The following is an 18,812-nucleotide window of genomic DNA, read 5'->3' as shown; positions in this document are numbered from 1 at the left end:
CTGACAACTCCAGACTTTTCTCCTGGAGCTCCCTCACTACTCTCAGACTGCAAGGCATTGAGGAGAGTTAGGGTCTTGCGCTGAATGGGGCTCTGGATGCCTTCATGGAATGCTGTGGCTGGTTTGATCGTCTCTCTAGAGCATTCACACTTCACAGCAACAAGGAGGCTGTTTTACTTTCCCATCATTCATGTGTTTCTTTTGCTCACAAGTTGACTGGCGCAAGAGGCCTAGGTTTGAGCTTATCTCAGCTTTTGACATGATTTCATCACCAAGCTCAATCAATTCTAGTTTTTGAGTTAACTCTTACTTTCACTTGCACACTTGGGGGCCTCAATAGGGTCACCAGCTGGTTCTAAATTCAATAATTGTCATGAGTCAGGGTGTAGTAAGGCCCCAGGAGAGAGGTGGGAGACTTCAGTTTGGTGGAGCAGTCAGAACATAACAGCCTTCACCAAGTTCACTGCCACATGACATCGTTCATGGTATCCACAGCTAATTCCGATAGGTCACTGAAGACTTGGCACCATAGAAGCTATAATGAAAAAGTTTGAAATACTATGAGAATTACTACAAAGTAGTACAGAGACACCAAGTGGGCACTTGCTATTGGAAAAGCATCACCCACAGACTAAATTCTACTCAGGGTTGCCAACAACTTGCGATTTGTAAAACAAATAAACCAAAAGCGAAATATCCATGAAGTGCAGTAAAAGGAAGCAGTTCTGTATTTGAATTGTCCTACTTTTCTTTCTGGTTCCTCTATGTGTTATCAGCTGTGTCTGATGGTTGTAGGAAAACTACAGAACATGATTATACGATCTTCTGGTGGTTCTTTCTTTCTTTCTTTCTTTTTTCTTCAGTATAGGAAGGCAGGGCAGGATTCCTGTTTTCGGTGGTACCTTGGTTCTTTAGGAAAATGACCCACACTCATAATGCTGACTGAGGGGAGTGGGAGAACTTGTGTAATGTCTGACTGGCATAGGAGGATACAGAGGGGTTAATCAAACGCCTGGTTGCTTACAATCCAGGTTCCCCAGCGAGGCCTCTTGGGTTCGCTCTGGAGTCCTTTCTGTCGCTTGCATGCACCTCCTCTGAGCTTGAGTATCCCATGCCTGGGAGACCCAGCAGGTGTGTTAGGCCATCTTTTTGCCCCATCAGTCTGATGCTGTTTGTCTTCTGTCTTTCAGATATTCTCCCGGGTACACTTGTCTTCTATGGAATTTTTAGGTATTTTTATCCATTTACTTATCTACATTTTGCTTTAAAGGCACCATGAGAGGAGTGAGGAGACATTTTGACATTTACTGCTTCAATAACAAAATGCCTACAATAGCTGGGGCTGGGTCGGTCTTATATTGGATCCAGGTGCCTTGAGCAATGATTTAAGATGCTGTTTCAAATGTGTGTCCTTGGAAAACTTTTTCTGTGTAGGGAAAATAGTAAATATGTGAGCAAATGATTTAGGTTTTTTGTGTCTTTTGGTGATGAGAACTGAGTCCTGCCACAGTGCAAAAGCAGCCACAGTCACCATAGACACAAACAGGGACGGTTATGTTCTAATAAAACTTTACTTGCTAAGCAGCTGTGTCGGCCTGTGGGCCACAATTTGCCAACCCCTGATTCACAGAATTGCAGAGGTATGAGCTTTGACATTGTGGAGATTGGTTGTTACACAAGAAAAGATAAATCCCTAGGTGTTTAAGACCCTGGGAATTGATTTCCTGTGACGTGTGTCTGAAAGCAACATAATGGGTACTTGAAGGATAGGATCAGTGTGCCAGTTAGAATTAATGACCTTTTCTTAAAATACCGTGGCTTTAAAAAATATGAACAGCAAGATTAAACAGTGATCAAGAGAAGATGAATGCCATCAGATGAGAAGCAGTTGGTTCTTATAAATGTGAATACTTACAGCAGGCATTTTGAAGCCCGATCCAGGTTGTTTGGGGTCTTATCAATAAGAGGCAGTGGAAGGAGGATTGGAATCCAGACCCCAGTTGGGACTCCAAATTATTCAGAAATACTTGTGAATCATATGCTATGCACCTGGATCTGGCAAGACCAGTAGATAGAAACAGAGATCTCGAGCTTTAAGGAATTCACCGGGGAGCAGGGCTATGCCCCTTAAAAGATAAAGGACAAAGGCAAGTGTCTTCCTTCTGTGCACCTGCCTCTCTGTTCCCTCTCAGTTCCATCCACTGCAGGCTGCTTCATGTAACAAGAAGAAAAGAATATGGGTGCGTTTCCCTCTGGAGTGCAGCCATTTGTGAAGAAGGCCTCTAATTCACTGATCTCTACACTGCCACAGCCAACAGCAAGCCTTCAGTGCTTGTTGAAGAAAAAAATCCCACCAAATTCACCTGTGCATCTGCTGTCATACTGGAAGCTGCCCAAGAAACATATGGATACCAGAAAGCCCAAGTTTGGTTCAAAGGTTTAGCAAATATTTTGGTGAGGGACCAAATCAGAGCCAGGCACCACGCTGCACTCAGGGATCCCAGGAGATGCTGATCTGTTGTGGAGACATGTGTCTGGGCAAGCACCCAGCTTGCCAGCAGCAGGAGACATGGGCCAGGGCTGTGCAGTTTGAACAGAGGTTAGAGGGACAAACCCTTTGAGGGAGAGACCTTACCAGGCATTTTCAGGTAGGGACAGCTGCAGCTGCCCTCCTAATTTGCATGCCTATTGTCCTCTCGGTGACACTGGGCCAGGCATGCGCACGAACACCTGCGTGTGTGCACGTGCCTATGTGTGTTTAGGATAACACTGGCATGTACATTCTGTTTGCAAACCTGCCATGGGGAGAAAGGCAAGTGCAGAAAGTGTTCACATTGTGTTTGTTGCACATGAATGGCTCGGGGGATCTAGGGAGGTCACCAGGAAGAAACAAGCCAGCTGCCGTAATCCGACAGTCGGGCGATGAGAGATGGTAGATGAGAAATCCTGAGAATTGATGCCAGGACTGGCTCTGCTCAGTCCTCTGCTCAAGGACCAATGCAGAAAAAGAAAACTCTTCTGAGGATGCCATCTACTTCCTCCCTGTTCAAGATGAAAGTAATTTTCTGGAGCCTTATGGGTCTGAGGACACCCATTCTTACAGTTTAGGTGACTGCTTCATTGGTGAGAAGAATCGAAGAGGAAATGTGACCCTACTTTGTAGCTATTACAAAGTAATTAGTATCCAAGAGGATCTCCGTGGTGCAATTCGATCCTGAAATGGGCTCTGGGGCTGGGATTCCAAGTTCAGTGGGTTGTGCAGTTAGCTCATCCTGGGTCCTGGAATTTGGACGGTCCCATCTGCTCTCTGAGACTCAGTTTTTCTCATTTGTTAAAAGAAAGGGCTGGTCTAAATCATCTCTAAGTACCCACCAGCTTTCTCATTTTAGGGTTTAAATTGATTCCAGTTGACAAGCCCTCAAAAGTTCCTGATCATGCATTAGGAGCAGCTGAGGAGCAGGTGACACAAGTGAAGACTCTTTGGCCCCAGCCTGGAGATTCTAAGACAGTGGGATTGGATGAGGGCCTGGAAGCAAGTGTTTCCAACAGGCTTGGGTGGTTCTACGTGTCTGCGTGGCGCATGCTCAGGCAGTTGAGATCCAGACAGGGAACTGGAAGCCCTCTGCAGCCAGCCTACATTTGGGTCAGGTCTTGCTGGATAAAAATATTGACCTCTTCCCGGTGCTCCTAGCTCTCAGCCTGGATTTTCGTCTTTGAATCCAGCCTGTATTTGCAGGTAACTCTCAGCTGCATTGTGGCGACTCATTAGGGGATGGGCCAGGGGGATCTTTTTGTGGAAATACAATCTAAAAAAGGTGGTGGGCTTTTAGAGAAGGGTCAAAAGCCCTCTTCCTCTGACTTGACTCCCTGTGTAGCTCCGGGCCGAGGAATGAGCCCTACACTCAGCTCCCACCCAGTTTTTCTGGTGTGGAAAATGAGGCGTGTAAGTTGTGGCCGGTCACTTGCATCACATGCCACTAGCACAAGCTTTGAGAGCTCACAGATGCTTTGAGGATTAATAAGGTGCTAGGGAAAAGGGCAGTTTCTAAAAGCGTCGTGTTTGGATTCAGCACTGACAGAGAGCCAGCATTAGAGATGATCTGGTTCAATTGCAGCGGACTTGAGTATCTAAATGGAAAAGCGGAATGAGAGGAGTGTTGGCAAAGGACAGATATCTTGTTAACACTGGGAGCACGTGGTGTGGGTTGGGAGCTGAGCATGGAGAGGCAGAGGTGTTGGGGAGGCTAGATGACTAACAAAGAATCACCCTGTACTGCACAAGAATGACTAGAATAGGAGAATCGGCAACAGAGCTGGGCAAGATGAGGGTCCTTGTCGGGGTCTTCCGTCCCGCAGAAGAATTCACCCGACACTCCAGGTTCTATATCTTGAGGCACTTTATTCTTCCAACCAGTCCGTTTCCCAGCCAGTCGACTCGACTTCTCCCTTTTCCTCCCGTTTGTCTCTGCTTCATTCCCCAACCTCCTCGTCACCCCTAGTCTTCTTCTGTCCCTCCGTCCCAGTCGTACTCTGTCCTCTGTCTCAGTCCGTCCGTCTGTCCGTCTCCGTCTTCCTGTCCTGGCCCATTCCTGAAACCCCCACCGCTAAATACAATCCTAATCCAATCAGCTTAAAGGTCACCGATGCACGCGGCAGGCACGCCAATCATAGCTCTGATCACGCGTAGCACACGCGCTAAGCATGCAGCTACGGGCCAATCAGAAGGCACTTCCTGAAACCTGTGTACTGCCAAGCTCCAGGGGGAGGAGAGGTCTCAGCGCCATCTTACGGCACACGTGCAGTGCTCCCGACAGGTCCCCAGGCCTTGACAGACAGGAATCTAAGGTGAATGTGGTCAGCTTGCTGGAGTACATACTTCCAGCCACGTTTTACTTCGCAGGGCAGACACTGATACGGCTGTGTTGGAGTTGGCCAGGGACGAAGCTTTGCCAGACTGCATTGGAAGGACAGGTGAGGGAGTTGCTGGAACAAGCAAGGAGGTGATTCTATTCTGGATGGGAAAGAGTGAAGTGCGTTTTCACCAAGCAGGTGGAGGTGAAGGGCTGAGATACCAATTGACCAAGAAGTGAAATTGCTTGTCCCCTTACAGGGAGGACAGAGCCTTGAATTATTGGCACAACTGAGGATCCTGCCCTCAAGTTGCGGGAGCTCCAGGTGCAGGAAAGGGGTGTCCCTTCCACATCCACCAGAACTTCTGCAAGTGGATGCTGGGAGCACCACAGGGCGGGAAGTCTTGCCTGATTGCTGAGACTCTAAGGTCCTATTTACTAATAAGCTGCACATGTGCATAAGGGAGCCTTGAAAATGGAATTGAGATAAGCTCTGCAAAAAAATGTCTGAAATTCATATGTATCACTTTCTTTTAAAACATTTTCCAAGAGGTGTTTTAATTTTCCACTTTTTAAAAAGTCATTTGCTTATTCGAGAGGCAGAGAGAAAGGAAGATGAGGGAAGGATGGAGGGAGGGAAGGAGAGAGAGGCGAATGTTTCCTCTGTTGCTTCACTTCCCCAAATGGCTGCAAGAGCTGGGCCAGGCCAAAGCCAGGAGCCTGGAACTCCATCTGGGTTTCCTACATGGGTGCAGGGGCCCAAGTGCTTGGTCATCTTCTGCTTTCCCAGGTGCATTGTCATGGAGCTGGAGCATCTAAAAGTTGAACTTGTGTCCTTATTTGAAGCTGGTGGTGTAGGGGGAGTTTTACTGCTTCACCATGACCCCAGCACCTCAACTTTATTATTATCATTTTTTTTTTGCACCAGTAATTTCTCTACCCTACACTTCCACAGGAATCACCTGCAGATCCTGACGAGTATCTTCACATTCAATCTCAAGTGGGGACCATGGATTCTGCTTTTCCAACAAGTCCCGGGAAAAACCAATGGTTTTGAGGCGGAGCCACACATAGGACAGAAAAGTGCTTAGCACCAGGCTGTAACTCCAGCTTTGATCCCTGGTTACGGCAAAACACTGGAGGCTTTGCAGGGGCACAGAGCAGCAGTGGAACAGGAGTGGAAGGGAAATGGAACCCAACGCAGTGCGGCCCCAGGTTTGTGACTGTGTTATCTGCTTAATACAAAACTTTTTTTAGCACAATCTGCCAATTACTATACCCATTTGAAAAATGAAAGCTCATGTCTCCATGCCATGGAAATATTTACCTGAATTTGTAGAGCAAAAAAAAAACAGAATAGCAAATATGAATTCAGATCTGCTTTCCTAACAAAACTAAATACATTTAGAAAATTCCTAAGTCTCCACAAGAAAAAATTAAACTCCTGTATATTCTCAACACCCAGCCCAAAACACTTTGCTTTTAATTTGTTTCTTTTTTCCTCCCCCAAAAACTTGTTGTCATTTTACATGTGACCTTGAATCTTGGCTTCATTGTTTGTGACTGTTGTCTGTGACTAAGCCTTTAGGTAAGTCCGTGCCTCTGTGCTTCCCATCAGTAAGCAACACAAGACAGTTATTATGGAGGTCAAGGAAGCTGGATGTTCAGTGCCTGGACCACTCCCTGGCAGATAGAAATGGTCACTAACTATTCCTGCTCTTTAGTTGGATGATTACATCTGCCAAAATGAGGCAGAGATGGCACCTGCAGAGCTTTACAAATTGGATGGAGCAGGTGTCAGCAATTCTCAGGCTGGAGGGGGTAGCAGGGAAGGGACTGGTGGTTTCTGTGGCCTCTGGAGATACTGAATCCATCAATGCAGGGTCGGGGACCAGCCAGCAGCATTTTAGATGAACCCTCCCTCCCCGCCCTCACCACCTCCCAGATTGCTCTGTGGCTGTTTGTTCAGGTCCCAACATTCCCATGTTAGGCTGTGGGGGTGGTCTTTTCCTTGTGGAAAGCCCTTTCCCTACAGCCAGCACAGCTGATAAGACGTCTGGGCTCTCGTGTCTAAATATCACATTACCATTGTTTTGCTATTTATCTTAGGCAGGTGGTTTGAATTTGCCTGGCTCCAATCTTCCTCATTTTAGAGCTGCCAAGCTTTGACTCTGCTCAGCCTGGCTCTCAGGGCAGTTGCTACCCCCTGCCTGATCCAGAACTGTATGTGACTGAGGCTGTGGCATGCCTCGCTGGGCAGGGCAGAGTGTGTCTACTTGTCATAGGATGCCTGCTGAATGAATGAATGAATGAATGAATGAGTTGTGCTAAATCACTTGTACAAAATGACATTTTTAATACAAAGCAATCCACATGTATTGAACAAAACTAATTGAACAGACTGGCAGATACCCTTTGATTCTGGAAGGACAGGTCTTAGTGGATAGAAAATCCAGTACAGGCTCAGTCAAGGGCTAAGTCTACCTGCTTTCTCCTAGCCAGAGAGTCAGTATGTTAGAGGTCCAGTTTGGGACAGCTCTGGAGACCGTGTTTTGTTTGCACATGAGGGAACCTATATGGGGCAAGGAGATAGATGGAAAAAAATAAAACCAGGAGAACTTCTTTTTTCCAAAATCTCAATGTAGACTGGCATGGTAACTCCACCCCCTAACATGTCAATCTAGTAACTGTACTTTGCAATGATGTGCTTATTCTTCGTCGGAGACCAGGAGGAATGAGACGCTGTGGTGGCCACATGGAAGTTAAACTCCTTGTGGAGGTGCCATAAACTTCCAGAGAGCTGTGTACACACTCCCTCCCACACTGGTTGAATAGTCAGTTAGAGCACCACACCTCTTAAAAGAGAGGAACAAGTTGGCGGGGGAATCTTCTTTGACTTGGCTTCTGGGTATGCTTGCAGATGCCCTCTGGCCTTGCCGCTCTCTCCTCCCGGACAACTGTCTAGCCCATTCATGTGTGGTGGCCCACAATCACATATGAATGTTATGCTTAGCCTTTCTCCTTTGAATAAATCTTGTGTTCACTGTGCTCTGCTTTTACGCCTTTGCCTTCAATTCTTATCTCTGTGACAGTAGGAACTTGGATTAAAAGTTGAAATACTCATAACAGAAGCCAAAGCATAAAAAGGTTATGCCACAAGTCCAAAGTCATACAGCATGTGTGTAATCTGTTGGGGAGCTGAATGAGAGCCAGATGTTGTTGTAGGACTGTAGGATTGCTTCTTTTTGTTGTAATCAGTTTCCAGAGGTTGATTCCTGAGCCATTTGCATCAGAATCCCACCTGAGGCTTACTAAATGCAGAGTCCTGGGTTTCTCTCTGGAGTCAGATCTTTATGGCATGGGGACTTGGGATCTACATTTCCAGTAAATCAAGCAGATGGATTGGACATGTACTAACATGCTAACCTCTCTGGGTAGCTGAAAAGAACCTTTAATTCATCACAGAAAGGACCAGATTTGGGATTTCAACCATTTTTAAGGGCTAATTTATTTGAAAGGCAGAGTTACAGAGAGTAATGGAGGGAGGGATAGAAGAAGGGAGGGAGAAAAAGAGAGAGAAAGAGAGAGAGAGAGAGTCCCCCAGTGCAAGGGCCTAGCGGCTAAATCCTTGCCTTGCAAGTGCTAGGATCTCATATAGGTGCTGGTTTGTGTCCCAGCTGCTTTACTTCCTGTGCAGCTCCCTGCTTGTGGCCTGGGAAAGCAGTAGAGGATGGGCCAAAGCCTTGGGACCCTGCACCCACATGGGAGACCTGGAAAAAGCTTCAGGCTCCTGGCTTTGGATTGGCTCAGCTCTGGAGTTGCAGGCACTTGGGGAGTGGATCCACCAGTGGATGGAAGATCTTTCTCTCTGTGTCTCCTTCTCTCTGTAAATTTGTAAATTTTAATTAAAAAAATAAAATCTTAGAAAGAAAGACATACATGCTTCTATCTGTTGATTCACTCCCCAAATAGCCACAATAGCCAGCACTGGGCCAGGGTGAAGCCACAAACCAGAAGTTTTGCCAAATTCCCACAGTGGGTAAGCAGGACCCAAGCACTTGGGCCATTTTCTGCTACTTTCCCAGGTCATTAGTAGGGAGCTGGTTCAACTGGGACAAAAACTGGTGCCTATGAGAGATGCCAGTCTCACAGGCAGCAGCTCAGCCCACTGAGCCACATGCTGTCCCATACGCTCAATCCTTTTCAAAACTCTTATTTTAGTAAGTGGCTCATTGGAACCCATCAGTAGCTGCTTATGGCACTGAATCAATGGTGGTATCCTATCTAATCCGTCCTCCATCCCACCCCCTGCCCTGTCTTGGTCCAATGTCACCAACTACAGGACAGTGGCTTTCTCTTCTCCCTTTCATGCAACAGCAAGGGGGAAATCTTAAAAAATAGGCCAGAAACAATGGAGCCCTGCGACATTTCTTCCATTCAGGCCTTGACATTGTTGCCTATCAGGATGGGTTCTTGGAGGGAGCTAGAAGGCATGGATTGTGTCATGCATTTTTAATAGTGTAAACGGAAAGCTAGTGTCCCTGTGAACTCACCCTAGGAGAGCAGACGCATTCCTGAGATACTGTAGCCAGCCAACCTGCACAGGGGTGGGGGGACGGGGGTCACAGGCAAGGACACAGTGCTCCCCATCCTCAGCGATGCGTGTTCACCTGCAGTTTAGCTAACAGTGTGTCTCTCGGAATTCTCCTGCCATCACATTTATGCCCTGTGAGATGTCAAAGGGAAGTGCTGCTTCCCTAATACAGCAAGAAATTTCTTTTTCCTTTTCTTCCCTTGCATGTAATGCCCTCCTGGAGGATTTTTGCAATCCTGGATAAATATTTCTCTGTCAATGCAAGCAGAAAAGAGCTTAAAACATCTCCAAAAAGACATCCTTGCCTCTCTTGGAGGCTGTTTTGCAAAGCAGGTGAAATGGGACATCCCAGTGTGTACCGGAACTACACATCTACACAGATGGCTGGCACATATATCCCTCTGCCTGACTGAATTACCTGGAGAAAAAAGAGCATGCATTGCCGTTATTAACAGGCATGGATTCTTGATTTTTTAAAACAGATTTATTCATTTTTATTTTAAAGGCAGAAAGAAGGAGAGGCAGGGAGAAAAAGATCTTTCATTTGCTGGTTCATCTCCCTCCCCCGTGCCCCTGCAAATGGCTGCAATGGCCAGAGCTGAGCCAATCTGAAGCCAAAAGCCAGGAGCCCCCTCTAGGTCTCCCATGTGGGTATGGCATTCTAAGGCTTTGGACTGTCCTCTACTGCTTTCCCATGCCATCAACAGGGAGCTGGATTGGAATTAGAGCAGCTAGTACCCACATGGGATGCCAGTGCTGCAAAATGAAGGATTAGTTAGTTGAGCCATCGTGCCAGCCCCAAGATTTTTCAATTTTGTATGGTGCTCAGCAGGTTGATCAGCATGTAATGGATCTCTAAAAGCTTCCTATTTGAACCCATCTCTGAGTCCAAACCATGCTTCCTGGCCCCATGTCTTCCGGGATGCCTGCTGGGCTTGCCTTAACCCAGTGATCACTTTCACAGGGAAGCTGGTATTGAACCGCGCACCTTGCTTCATAGATATTATTTCTTTTATTCCAGTGAGGTGGAGCTTGTTAACTTTCCTTTATAAAGCAGGAAATTGAAGCTCAGAGTTCTGGTTGACAAGTTTTAAAGAGATACAGAGTGAAATCGCTCACCCCCACCCCCCACCCCTGCCCTCCTTGCCAGTATATAGCCGGGTGACATTGGATCAGTTGCTTAACTCTTTGGAGCTAGCATCAAGAGATCATACTGTACATTTACAGTTCATGAGAATTATGGGTTGCAATGATTATAGGTAGGTCTTAGTGTTGTGCCTGAGTAGCATTTGTACTACTCTGGAAAGGAATTGAGGCAGAGAGGGACAGTCCAGGGATTACATCCTGGAGCTGTGAGGTTCCAAAGCTTGGAGACTTTCTGGTTGTGCCCTTTGATGTCTGCATCTATCAAGCCTTGCAGTCGCAAACCCTATGCTTTTCTCTTCTCTGATCAGTCTGTCCAGGGACATGGCCATGAAACTCCTTACCACATTGTTGGGTGTTGGTGTCCAGGAGGAGCCCCATAAACACCTGCCAGGTTGGAGTTAGCTTTCCAGGCATGGGCGTCATAGCAATGAGCCTGGAGAAAGTAGATAAATAATAGCATATTTGGAAACCAGTGTTACCATGCATATTTAAAACAAAATCAAAACAGGGTTAGGGAAGAAAAAACCCTGCAGAGGCAAAGCTGATGAAGTAAGATTAAATTTATGGATGAAGTCTTTTGCGGCAGAATCACTCCACACTGACTCTCTGTGGTCAATATTAGGAAGACCACCCCGTCAGACTCATGGAGCCATGAAAGGAAGCTAAGGCAAAGTGGATTGTATGGGAATTTCCCAGTCCAATTTCAGCCTGGCTCGCCTGCTCCATTCTCTTATTTGGGAAAAATCACCTTTTCCCGAGAAGTTGCCAGCAAAGATCTGAAATCTGTATTTGGAGATATCAAAGTTTGTGTTCAAGACTGTTTAAATGGTAAGGAGACAAGAGCATTGCAAAGCACCTAGAGCCGTTAGGACGCACTCCGGGGATGAATTCCAGGTTTGGCTGGGGTTGTCATTTACGTTTGAGATGGGAGGTCCTTTTCCAGGCTTGTGGGTGGTTGGGAAAGTTTCTATCCTTGTGATTATAGGAAAGCAGTTCCATTTTCCTGCAGGCTATTGGCTGCGGATTGATCTCAGCTTCTAGTGATTGCCTTGGGTTTTGTAGTAGTGGGTGGGCCACCACTGGCAGCTCACCACACAACTTTTTACTCTCTTCCAGACATTCTAGAACATCTCCGACTCCTTTTCTTTGTGAACGCTGTACCCCCAGTGGAGAGCCTGTGTTAGCAGGGCAGGCCCACTCAGGATCAATCTCCATTTTGGCTAACTCAGCTGATCAGGCACCTTTATCACAACTGATTAAAGTTGTTTTTCCATAAAGCATAGTGCAATCAGAGGTGTTGCAATCCCATCCTCCCCACACTTTCTGCTTGTACTCTGGGGGAGAGCCAGAGACCTTTTTGACTGTCACTGGAGAATTCTGCCCACCATGGATCCTTGCAGAAGGAGGATCGTCATGATATGCACCTTGTAATGTTGTGAATGACCTGTCACAGAGCAAGTGCTCAGTGAATGCCAGCTATGTGTTCTTCCTCTGGGAAGCTCATGCAATTCCCAGTGTGTACACCTAGAGCAGGGCCCACACTCAGTACTTAGGACTACAGAGCCTCCTCTGCAAGGGTGATGCTTTGAAAACTCCTTGCAAGTTGAAAAGGGATGCAGAAATGCATCTGTTATAGGCAACACGCTGCCACACAGCACACTATAGAGCATCAGATACTTTTTCTCACGATGATGAGTCTGACTGCGACCTGGGTTCATGGCTACGACCCATCGCTGCTGATGAGAGGATCATAACACACACTGTGAGCCTAGGAAAAAATCAAAGTTTAAAATCCAAACATCAGACGTGGAAGCGCTGGAGGGCCTGGGACCATGTGCGGTGGGATTCTGTGACCCAGCAGCAACTCTACTTCAGTTATTTTTTAGCAGGGGCACTGTCATTCAAACATTTCTAATTTTTGGTCCCGGGAATGCACGTGTTTACTGAGGTATGTCTGAAGAGGCCAACCACAGCTGAAAAGTCATGGTGGACATTAAACTTAAAACAGATCACATAGTATTCAACTCCAAAATGCATATATTTGTTTTAATGGTAATACCACATCTCCCTCCACCTTTTAAAAACATGTATCAAATTTATCTTTTTATATTTTTTTTTGTTTGAAGTCAGATATACAAAAAGAAGGAGAGAGAGGGGAAGATCTTCTGTCCACTGATTCACTCCCCGAATGGCCACAACAGCCATCCAAAGCCAGGAGTCTGGAGCCTCTTCTGAGTCCCCCATGCAGGTGCAGGGTCCTAAGGCTCTGGTCCATCCTCAACTGCTTTCCCAGGCCACAAGCAGAGAGCTGGATGGTAAGTACCTGAGCTCTAAGCATTCCAATATTTGAAAAGATTTTATTAAATATTTGGTTCCTGTAGGGGAAGAAACATTTGTCTGTTGGGAGAAAGGATAAGATAAAGTGGTGTAAACTCTGGGAGTCTTTCACACACAGGTAACAATGTTAAAGATATTCCCCTTCTGCAGTTGTAGACGGACACAGAGTCCAAAGATACTCTTACCCAAGGACTTGTCAGAAAACAGCTAGCTCTGTGGTTGACAAAGTAAGGCTTGCAGGTCCAGTCCCACTTCGACTTGTAAATAGGCACTGTCAGAACACAACCAAGCTCATCTCTGTGCACTTTGTTCATGGTGGCTTTGAGCTGCAAGAGGTGGAGCTGAGTTGCTCTGACGAGACTATCAACCTCCAGGCCTAACTGGTGACTCTGGCTTTCTACAGGGCAAGACTGCTGCCTCTGATCTGGTCCAGAGACCTCCAGGCTATTTGGATATGAACCTCTCGTGAAATAAGCCAGCCCCCACAAGACAAATTTTATGTTTTCTCCAGTTTGTGACAGTTAATATAGATGACAAAAAGATGTATAGGAATGAATTGGACATGGCTGCTTTAGTCCTTGTGTGTGCTTCCGTGGGACTGTGATCTTCTTCTCTCCACTTGTGGATCATTGAGGCTAGTGGTAAATTCAGCCTTTGATGAGGGAGTCTATGAAAATTATGTCTTTGAAAAAATTAAAGGAAAAAAAAGGAAGCAAGGAGAAGGACTGAGGGAAGGAGACCATCACGGAGGGAAGTATGGCTATTTTCTTAGGATTGTAGCAATGGAATTTGTTCTCATTATATTAATAGAAATTTAAAAACAAACAAAATTAACTGTGCCTCATCTGACCTAAGTGTATTTGTTTTATCTAGAAAGCATTTAAAAACACTAATATTCTGATATACCTTTTTCATCATAAAATATTTATCTAAAGTGGAAGTTTTTAAATGAACTAAAAATGAATGTAATGGCCAGTATTTTCTCCCAGTGCCCATAACGCTTATTTTCCTGCCTTCTTTGGTATAGAATTATGAAGACTGATGTAGACAATGATTTCTAAAGTTTAAGCCTTTGGAGGAGTCATAAATGTTCTAGAATTCATGAAAGAACAGTTTTCCCACAACATGGAATTAAATCCAGTGAAACTCCAAATTTCTCACATGTGTCCTTTTGATATACTACGTTTATGTGACACATTGCTTTCAAAAAGACAATTTTGTTGCTAAAATAGTTTTAAAGGAGACCACAATCCTTTTTTAAATCATGTTGGAGTGAATGAGATGAATTGTGTACTCACCATGAACATCTAGAAAGTAAGATAACATTTATGAAACATATGAAGCCATAGACAAGAGGCAATGGGCAGCCCAAGCCATGAGCTTGATCGTGGTCCTGGCTTTGGGCCTGGAGGCACCATCCTGACTGAGTAGCATCATGTCCTTCTGAGATGAAGAGAAAAGGGTTGGAGTTCAGGAAGGCTTTTGTGATGGAGCCGGCAAGCTGCAAGATGTGCAGAAAGTTCCAGAAATCTACACAGGCATCTCTTAAGTCAGCTGCCAATTATAAAGCGGTGTGTGTTAAGTGCAGTCCCCTGAGGCTGGGCAAAAAATGCCTGGTTACAGGCTGAAAGAGTCTTGGCACTTGAACAGGGCTGGCAATACTGGAGTTGTGATCATGCCCAAGATACCTGGCGTGCTCTATAGAGACCCAGAGCATCACGCTCAGTAGTGATGTTAGAGGGTCCCTAGAACAGAGACTACCAAATGTCTTCTGTGTGTTGCTGGTTCAGTGCATAAATGTGTAACTCCTGGACAGAGGGCAGATAGTGCAGGTGAAACACAGACAGGAGTATTGTTGAGTCACTGCAGTGGGATACAAGCCTTGGTTTATATTCTTGTTCACCCTTTTTACTACGAGTCTCTGCTGCTCAAGGTCGATAGTTCCTTTCTCTGATGTATTGGTCAGAGATCTTAGTGGCAGGTCACAGGAACTGAACTAGGCTTGGCTTAGGCCAACATGGAAGTTAAAGGGTGATTGTGTTGGTCAGGCTTCCAGTATGCCTTGTTAAGGGTGGCATTGGATGGATGCAGAAATAAAGTGACATCCCCAGGATAACTGCCTGAATAGCCTCATCACAGAGTTTGTAATGACTTAACTATGAGGTGACTATTTTCTGAGGTATTGTGTTTTGGAGAGCAGAACTTCCAAGTGTTCAGTATATTTGGAATCCACCCCCTCAAGAGAAAACCCTCTTCTAGTGCTCATTCATCCCCTCCACAGATGTGGACTAAGCAACCAGTGTATGTCAGCCTGTTTGGGACTCGGGGAATCCAACACCAATGCTGGTCTCAGGAAGCTTGTCTATGCATGGAATAAGGTAGGGGGTGGCTGTCAAGAAGCAAGTGAGTGCTTAAGAGATTCTGTTAAGAGGACACTAGAACTTTGAAGGATGAAAAGGCACTCAGGGTGGCAATGGATGAATGCTGGGATGTATTCACGGATGTAGATACTTTAGGAATTACTCATGGCATGGGATGGTCAAGAGAGGTTGTTTCATAGGCTGAAAACCACCTTCATGTTCAGGAATGGATGAATGTCACCCATGACATGCAGCTTTTGGGAAGGATCTTGTACTTACGCGTGCCTCCACAGCTGCTCTTCACAGTAGTCCCTTAGGGGTGCAAATGACCCTAACAGTGTGGCAAGGCAAAGGAGTACCTGCATGGAGGTGGTGGGGAGGAACAGGGGTAAATATGACACTCCCATGCCACTGTGCCCACCAGAATAGGTAGGCTCAAGAGGAAACCAGCTCACAGGCAAGACATGAGGAGAGGGAAGGACTCTTCACTGTGGTGTGACGCCGGCATGGTGACCTGAATTCTTTAATTGTTGAATGATGACAGCAGCGATATGCTGCTAGAGGCAGAGAGGCCATGCAGGGCCTGTGGCTGGTGAGGCTGGCATTGGAAACAAAGCGGAAATGATGCTTTGGCCCCGGTAAAAGCACTTCCCATCTCTCAGCTGCATGTTTCTGGCACTGAAAGTCATGAGAGTGGAAAAGCAGTACAGAGTTGCTCATCCCATCATCTGAAGACCAGCACTCCCACTAGGCTATGCTTTTTGTACAGAAGTGATGCTACTACAGCGACTCTAGCATGCATTGCCGTGTCCCCAGGGCTGTAGTTCTTTTTCTATTGCTATTGCAAAACACGTGGGGCTGGCTACTTGATAACAAAAACAGTGTTAGAAGCTGAAAGTTCAATTTGGTAGTCTATTTGGTTTCTGGTGAGGACTCTCAGCATATCACATTATCATGTTGTGACAAACAGCATCATGGCAGGAGCACGTGCATGAGGGGAGAGGCCACGTGGCATGATAGGAAGCTAGAGAAATTCAGGGCCAGGCTCTTTCTCCAGTATAACTTGCTCTCAGGAGAACGAACTCACTCTGAAAGATCAGCATTAATCCTATCCAAAGGCAATGCCCCCCATGACCTCATTATCTTGTGCCACTTCACACATCCGGCAGGTTTCACCATCCCAGCAGTTACAGTAAGGACCAAGATGACAACGTATGAACCAATGGTAGGCACACCAGACCACACCCAAGCCACAGTACCTCTGCCTGCCATCTGGGTGGCTGTGTGTGGGTAGGTGGATTTCAGGATCCTCTTCAGAAATCATCTCGCTGTTTCTCTGATGCCTGACTGTGTATGTTGATCCCCAGGAGAAAGTCAATGGGACACAGGCTCCCAGTTTGAGCTGCACACTCCACAGCTTCCCTGGACTCCACTGCGATGATGTGAGGCTATGCATGAAACACAGCCTTGGCATTCAGCCCATTACTGTTCTTCCTATGTTAGCAGGAGGGGTGGTTGTGGGGTCAGGGTCAGAGAAATCCTGCCTGCCTTAACTTCACTGCCAAGAGCCGCAATTTATAGACTGAAGAGACTAGTAGATGGTGTGATACTTTGGAATTGACAGTAGAGCTGGGATTCAAACCCAACTACTCCAAGATGCGATAAGGGTAACCAGAGAGGTACCCTAACCACTACGTCAAATTCCTATGCCATGACTTCAGATATATATGTCTATTTAAAATATTATATATTTAAATATATAATATATATATTAATATATATCCCTTATATATTAATTTATTAAATACATTTAAATTATATCTAATCAAACATAACATATGTGATCTTTGTACTGCAAAGGTGGTTGTCAGAGTAGTGATAGCAAGAACATTTAGGTTAAACTTTGAGTTGCCAATCAAGGGAAATACATCTGTTGGTTACAGACATTGGTGTGAATACAGCATGTCATAAATCATGGTGGCGCTTGCTGTGCAGTGAATACAATAAAGACTAATGGGAGGGACACCAGTTTAGAATCACAGAGTCTGAATTGACACTCCAGACAGCTCTACCACAGGCTAATTTTGTAACCCTGAGCAAAGAAACTGCATCCTAAATGGTTTAATAAATTTACGCAGGAAGATAAACATCTGGAACAGAGCTATAGAAATATCAAGAACCAGAACCCGAGTGTTGCCCCCAGACCATCATCACAAAGACCACTGAAGACTTCTGAGGATCTTTTTCCACTTCATTTTCTTCTCCCTCTGCACTCAGCACCACCTTCTTCCTTTCCTGCTGTGTTGTAAGTTGTTCCTAGCAAGCAGGCTTCTGAATTCTCATTCATTTGTTGAGAATATTGAGTGAATTTTACATATGGACAGTGCAATGCAGATGGCTGTTATTATGGCTGCCTTGTTACCAAATTTGCCATCATCATGTTGCTGCAGACTGGAAAGATCTGACGCCCACTCGCGGCTGTTTGTTCCAGCAAGACACCCCAGTTTCAACAGTCAAGTGCATTTTATTTTCCTCTCTGTGCCTTATTGTTAGGGTGGCAACTCCTGTGAATGCCGCTTATTTGTTCTGGCTTCAGAAACCAGATCAGTCAAATTTGCTGTGATTGTGTCCGAAGTAAACTGCTTTCATTGAGCCTAGAGGTGTCCTGCCTTGGAGTAAACTTCATTGCCTGCCCTTCCTGGCATGCCTTTCCTTGGTTCAGGGGCCTTTTGTCCATTCCTCAGGTTGAGGCTGTGGGCTGGGGAGGGGGACACAGAGGTTCCTGCTGTTAAATCTTAAAATGTCACTCCTTTTGCTCATGCAGCACAACCTTTTGTATCCCGAGTAGGTTGGGAGAAGAGCAGCTTTTGAAGCCTCCCTCCGCCCCCCCCAAAGGAGCTCCTGGTTTCATACGGTGAGGGAGTGTGAGGACAAGAAGGTCATGTGGGCTCTGTCCTTTGAGAAAGGATTGCTTGGAGGCTTGGGCAAGGAGTGGTGAAATCAAGTGGTTAGGAAATGCTGGCTGGAAGTGATGTCAGAGCTGGATTCTCAAGACAGACCAGGAGTTGGGTGGGAATAAAGACACAAAAGTGCTTCTGAAGAACAGTGCCTGCCTTTTGTCTTCCTCACCCGGCAATGTTCTTGTCCAGAGAGTTCTCCTTGGTGTTGGTGCTTCCTTGTCACGCCATCTCACACCTCGTGATTCCACCCTTCTCTGCATACCCGTGTGCAGCTGTTCTTGCCTAGCTACTCTCCTGCCTGGACTTCTGGAAGCATCTACTAACTGCTCTGCACAAACCCACTCCGTTCCAGTCTGATCTGTTACCCCAACAGCCAGAGGGAAAGCTTCTTTCACATTGACCTGAGCACTGTCCTGCTTTAACTCTCAGTGGCTTCAACACAAACTCCTGGCACCCATGCCTTGGCCTTTGGCAGCTTGCCTGGGTGGCCTATCCTCCCTCCCACCCTGTGCTCACTCCTAGCAGCCATGCTTGTCCTTGTCTCCTCTCGTCTTTGGTTTTCAGT

This window comes from Ochotona princeps, chromosome 15 (assembly GCF_030435755.1).
Source record: "Ochotona princeps isolate mOchPri1 chromosome 15, mOchPri1.hap1, whole genome shotgun sequence".
Classification (NCBI taxonomy): domain Eukaryota; kingdom Metazoa; phylum Chordata; class Mammalia; order Lagomorpha; family Ochotonidae; genus Ochotona; species Ochotona princeps.
Note: the sequence above shows the minus strand (reverse complement) of the source record.